Source organism: Cervus elaphus, chromosome X (genome assembly GCF_910594005.1).
Source record: "Cervus elaphus chromosome X, mCerEla1.1, whole genome shotgun sequence".
Lineage (NCBI taxonomy): Eukaryota > Metazoa > Chordata > Mammalia > Artiodactyla > Cervidae > Cervus > Cervus elaphus.
This window is the reverse complement of record NC_057848.1, coordinates 57,752,216-57,758,630: the sequence shown is the minus strand read 5'-3', so window position 1 is coordinate 57,758,630 and position 6,415 is coordinate 57,752,216. Positions and strand designations below refer to the sequence as shown.

The 6,415-nt window shown below is 44.2% G+C and overlaps 1 pseudogene; it reads left to right on the top strand.

Annotated features, from left to right (window-relative positions):
* Positions 1–704: 704 nt before the first annotated feature.
* On the top strand, positions 705–822 carry LOC122690905 (annotated as a pseudogene).
* The last annotated feature ends 5,593 nt before the right edge of the window (positions 823–6,415 follow it).

Here is a 6,415-nt window from a genome sequence, read left to right as displayed (position 1 = left end):
CCAGTTCTTTTGCTTGCTGTTATTTTCTCCCACTCTGAAGGCTGCCTTTTCACCTTGCTTATAGTTTCCTTCATTTTGCAAAAGCTTTTAAGTTTAATTAGGTCCCACTTGTTTATTTTTGCTGTTCTTTCTGTTACTCTGGGAGGTGGGTCATAGAGGATCTTGCTATGATTTATGTCAGAGAGTGTTCTGCCTATGTTTTCCTCTAAGAGCTTTATAGTTTTTGGTCTTACATTTAGATCTTTAATCCATTTTGAGTTTATTTTTGTGTATGGTGTTAGAAAGTGTTCTAGTTTCATTCTTCTACAGGTGGTTGACCAGTTTTCTCAGCACCACTTGTTAAAGAGATTGCCTTTTCTCCATTGTATATTTTTGCCTCCTTTGTCAAAGATAAGGCATCCATAGGTGCGGGGATTCATCTCTGGGCTTTCTATTTTGTTCCATTGATCTACATTTATGTCTTTGTGCCAGTACCATACTGTCTTGATGACTGTGGCTTTGTAGTAGAGTCTGAAGTCAGACAGGTTGATTTCTCCAGTTCCATTCTTCTTTCTCAAGATTGCTTTGGCTGTTCTAGGTTTTTTGTGTTTTCATACAAATTGTGAGATTATTTGTTCTAGTTCTGTAAAAAATACCATCGGTAGCTTGATAGGGATGGCATTGAATCTATAGATTGCTTTGGGTAGTATACTCATTTTCACTATATTGCTTCTTGGCCTTTTGGCTAAGATCAAGTGTAGTATCTGTCTTCAGGTTGACTTCTGTTTGAGCCAGCAGGAAAAAACTTCTTCTTTGAGCCCCTGTCTCTGGCGGGAATCCTCTGAAGGATAGCCTGAGGCAAGGATCTGGTGTCTCCTGATGGACTGGTAGGGTATGGGAGGGAAGGCAGGAAGTCACAGGGTTGGGATCTCAGGGCAGGTCCACCAAGGAGGGTGGCTCAATTACCTGCCATGGGGCACTCCTGAGAGCTGGCCTTTCCCTGGCAGAGAGGTGGGCAGGGGGTGGTGAGGGACATAAAATCCATGCATTTTTGGATCTCTGGGTGTGCATTCACAGAGGTGGATGGAAGGGGAAGATAAAATGGGTGGGACAAGGCTACTGTCTGCTGAAGCTCTCTCTGCAGGTGCCACAGAAAATGTTTTATCCATCTCTGTACCTAGTGTGGCGCATAGTAGGAATTCAATATATGTTTGTTGGATGGAAGAAATTGCTGTTCTATTTTCCACAGACAACACAGCAAGCTGAGTCTGATTCTGCTCCTGTAAAGCGGTGGTGTTAAGATTTTCCTCCTTACCGCTTTCAGAGCCTATCAGACACACTGCTTCCCACCACTGATTTCTATTCAGCTGAGATTTGTGCAAAGTCAACGAAGGAGGAGCTACGTTTATTATTTGTTTGCAACACATTTCAGTGAATGCTTTGGTATTCAAAATCCACTGTACTTTTGCCTCATTTATTTCTAAAAGAGAAGTCAGGAGATAGTCTTTGCCCTTTGAGTAATGGACACGGGAAGTCAACAAAAATACATTTAAAAACACATGCATTCACTTTTCATTTGTCCGAGTTCAAAATTAGATGTTTCTCCTCCATTATCTCATAAAAGCATGTGATTTATGAAAGAAACTGAAGCGAGTGTCATTAAAACTGATTACCCTAAGTGAATAGTGATGTATTTGTGGATATGCAATGTGATTATGATGTTAGTGAGAGTAATCTAATGATCAGTGGGATAATGTGACTTTGTGGTGTTGATAAAAGACTAAAAGCAGAAGCCCTTGGTGAAATCGCACCTCTGATCTGAAACAAACCCCAAATGATGACCAAAAGGACATTTGTTTTGACTCCACCCATGGACCTAGTGCCCAGGAAGACAGTGCCCTCAGACTGCCCCAGCTGTTGAGAGTCCAGTCTCCTGCAGATCTTGGAAACTGGGAGAGAGAAGGGAGCACACAGCAGGAAGGGGAAAGAATTTTCTCTGAGAGAGGCCCTCTCCACACATGCTCCCAGTCCCTCCAGGAGTCACCACCTGCTCCTTCTTTGGCGCCCGGCACCCTCCATCCCTCTGCAATCCCTTTGCTCTGGGTCTCCCCGCATCAATGGTCCTCCTCCTCCTCCTCCTTGTGCATCATCACTTTCTCACTCAGCCGTGGATCCTCCACCTCTCAGCATTTCTCAGCTTTGAAAATGACACCGTCCTTCCTTTCTCCTTACATCCCCCGCCGAACGGGTAGGGCATGCACCCTGACCTTGTTCCCTCTCCTGCCTTGCTGCTCCCTGCCTCCTAACTCCTCTGAATATGGATCTGATCCTCCTATTGTACTGGCCTGAACTGATATGACGCAAATTATTAAATGCCACTGCTTCTTGTTTCTCCATCATATCTAAGCTCTCAGAGCATTTGATGACCTCTTGAAATTCTCTCTGCATATGCATCCCCAATATTTCCCTCTCCTGGCCTCTGCTTACTCTCTAACAACCCCCTTCTCCACCTCCTGCTGCCTACATGTGGGCAGATTGAAAACTTTGGCCTCACCTTTCCTCTTGTCTCCCTTAGAGATGCCTTTTTTCTCCCACAACTTAGATGACCACCACTCTGCAGCTGCCTCTGAAATCTAGGACTCCAACCAATCACATTGCTCCTGGCTTCCATTCCCATCGGCACACAGATATAATTCCCCTCTTTGCTCTTTGCCCTCTGCCCCTGTGGCATGGTTCACTGCAGTGCAAAGCATTTTTCCACGACATCCAAAGTGAGAAGAGCTAGATAAAACCAGGCTCAACATTTAGCTCTGCCACACACTTCCTGTCAGACCTGGACAATTTTCCCTTCCAGTCTGAACTCCCATTTACAGAACCAAAAATAATAACTCATTCTTACCTTGCATGGTTGTTGTGAAAATTAAAAGCATTCATGGTCATCACCTGGCCCATAATAATTATTTCTTATGTTTTAGCTGTTATTATTAATATACCCAGTAAATGTTTTATTCCCTGGCTTTATTCCCTGGTGGCTCAGTCTTAAAGAAACCACCTGCCAACGCAGGGGACGCGGGTTCGACCCCTAGGTCAGGAAGATCCCCTGGAGGAGGAAATGGCAACCCACTCCAGTATTCTTGCCTGGAGAATCCCATGGACAGAGGAGCCTGGTGGGCTACAGTCCATGGGGTCACAAAGAATTGGACACGACTGAGCAACTAATCAACAACAATAACAACAAAATGTTTATTGAATGAAGGGGATGCTTCAGGTACTGTTGCAGGAAGGTGAGATGGGGACAGGAGGTTTGAAGACTTCTCACTTCCTACAATATCAAGCGCAGGCACCTCCTCCACAGGGACCAATGCTGTGCAATGAAGATGACCAACCTTCACAAAATATTACTTTTTAAAAATGTTTTTTACTACAGAAAGCATCCAGTTTAATCCCATTACTGTATACAAACCCTACTTTGAGGTTATTCCAGTTTTTGTTGGTTACTTAAATAGAAAACAATTACCTCAGTGAAAACTGCACAGACACAATGTGCTCTTAGAGAAGGAAATCATTATCTTATTCTCCTGAAATTAAAGCACACTCTTCTCCCCAACTCAGTCAGGTTACCTTCTGGGAGATAACAGACTTTTTCTCCTAAGTAACTTTCTCACACAAATCAAGCAGTCAGCTTCCAAAAGGATTTTCCGCCAATGGGAGAGGGAATCAGTACTCTGATTAGCAATTTGTCTTTGCTTCATTGACAGCTCTGGTTTGTTGTTACCTAAGCTCATTTTTTAAACAAATCTTTTCTTTTGCTATAGTTTTATATTTACAGAGAAGTTGCAGAGTTCCCGTACACCCATCATCCAGTTCTCCCTAATGTTAGCATCTTACATAACAATGGTACATTTGTCAAAGCTAAGAAATTAATGTTGATAAATTAGTATTCATTAAACTACAAACTTTATTCAGATCTCCCCAGTTTTTCCACTAGTGTCTCTTTTTTATTCTAGGATCCAATTCAGGATACCATTTTGCATCCAGTCACTATGTCATTTTAATAAATATTCCCTTGATATTGCATAAAGTCAGATAATTACTCTCAAAAGGTTCTGGGCCCCAGAACAGTATAAAAAACCTGGGAGAGTCAATGTAGGGTGGAGAAAATGGATGAAAATGGAATTTAGGCCCATCACCCAAATAAGCAAAATTAGTTGGAAAAAAATTTTCTCAGATAGTGCCAAAGTGAAAGGTTAAACATTTGGTTTCTTCCTTCTCCTCCCAGCCCAGAATTTTCTCTAGTTTTGCCTCCCCTGGGAGGTTGAGCTCTGGTTATGTTGCAGGGAGGAAGCCAATTCTGACTCCATGTTGGAACTGTTTCTTTGACTTGCTTTTCATTGCTTTTGTTATTATAATCATACAGAATGGTTTGCCTCAGGGAATCATGCCCCTTGGCCTGACTGGTAGACTAAGGTTCCTTTGTTCAGAACCCTACCCACCTGTGGATGGCAGGAAGGAAGAAGTTAACACATCCCCTGCCTGAAGCTTGCCATTCTAGGAGATATTTGCAAGATTAATAGCCTTTTTTCTTAGCTTCCTCTGATCCATCTCTGATCTATAAGAGAACCTGGCATGCAGACCCCAATAAGATGGTTATTTTGAGGCACTAGCCTGCCGTCTTCTCAGTCCCCTGGCTCCCCAATTAAAGTCTCTTCCTTCCCTCAACATCTTGTCTCTCAGATTCATTGGTCTATCATGTGGAGAGCAGAGCAAGCTTGGACTTGGTAACAGTTGCACTTCTACGTTTCAGTTTTGACTGTTAAGCAGTTACCTGATTCACCTTCAAATTGGGAGAAACAAAGAGTCGTGTTCATCTTTTCTGGAAACTCAGCTGTGTGACCTTGAGCAAGTCCATTTAGCCTTTCTTGGCCTCAGTCCCCCAGCTGCACAAGCTGAGGTTTGTCAGTGGTTGACAAGGGCTGGTCTGTGGATCTGTCATATCAGAATCAGCTGGAAAGTTTGTTGCAGTGCTGATTTGCAGACCCTGCCCAACTTATGAATATCTGGGCAGTTGGACCTGAGGCTCTGTATTTTCACACACACACACACACACACACACACGCACAGTTACCACGGGTGATATGGGTGCACAGCAGACTCCGGGGCACATGGGGTTAAACAAGCTGCATGCTTGCATGGGTTTGTTAGGTAGGTAGAGCAGGAAAAAGGAGTCCAAAATGGTGGTGGCTAAAAGACGAAGAAAGTGAAAAGCCTGCAAAAATGGAGCAAAAGAAAATCCACGGACTGGAGTGAGAACTTCAGCTAAAACAAACACGCCCCTTCTTGGCCAGCCCAGTTTGCATAGGGCAGGCTCAAGGAATGGAGGAGACAAACACATAAGAAGAGGAAGCCAAGATGGATTGAGGCCTCCCCTTTGGGGTCTGCCTGCCCACATGCCTCAAGGGTGTACTATCCTTTGCTTGCCAAATAAAACTGAGCTGTAACAGAGCTGTAACACTGGCCCACCATTTCAAATCTTTGCTGTGGCAAGACAGAACTGAGGAAAGTACACACTCCCCTGACATATCTGGTGCCATGACTCAGATTTAACCTGGCTGAAACAACCTTAGCTCAGGCCCAGCAAGGCGGAAACCAAGCACAGCAGAAGCCCAACTTGGCGAAAGCTCATGTGGTGGAAGCTGAACGCAAAGGAAATCCAGTGCAGTGGAAGTGACAAGAAGCCCAGCATGCTGGAAACTGGGGCAGCAAAAACAAACTCGGCAGAAAGCTCATGTGGCTCAATCTCAGATTCCAGAAGACCTCCAGTTAAGGTAGGAAGTCCTCACCCCTATGGCAGGAAGGACATATTGCTAACAAAATCTGAATTCCTTTACAGTCTCTCATTTCTTATTTCCTTGAACCCCCTGTGAACAGACGAGTGGCATGCAATTGAGTGACTCTAGCAGGGGCTACTCCCCATTGCATCCCAAAGGCTCCACTATCTGCTGTGCCCTAGTAGCTGTTGCCCAAGTGCATGAGGGTCCTTCTGTCCTTAACCTCCTTTGTGCCAAGGATCAGGCCAATGAAAATTGTGGGTGCAGGTCAGGCATTTAGCAGTTTTTCTGGCAAGTTATGAAAGGGGTTCCTCTCCTTTTTCCGCCTGTCCTTCAGCTCCTCTCTCCACTGTTTGATTGGGCAGGTCATCATCTTTCAATTTCTGAAAATTGTGTTTGAAACCGTTTACTTAAGATTGGGACTCAAACCCATGTGGCAGGGACTTTGTGCTATGCTTAGTCACTCAGTTGTGTCCAACCAGAACTTGAGCCTGGCCAAAGCCCATGGTGCCTGGTTTCAGGACCTAATGAAGCTCAGGTTCTTGATGTCTCATTGTAAAAAGAATTCAGTGAGACACAGTGATAGGTAAGAGGTAGACTTGTTCAGA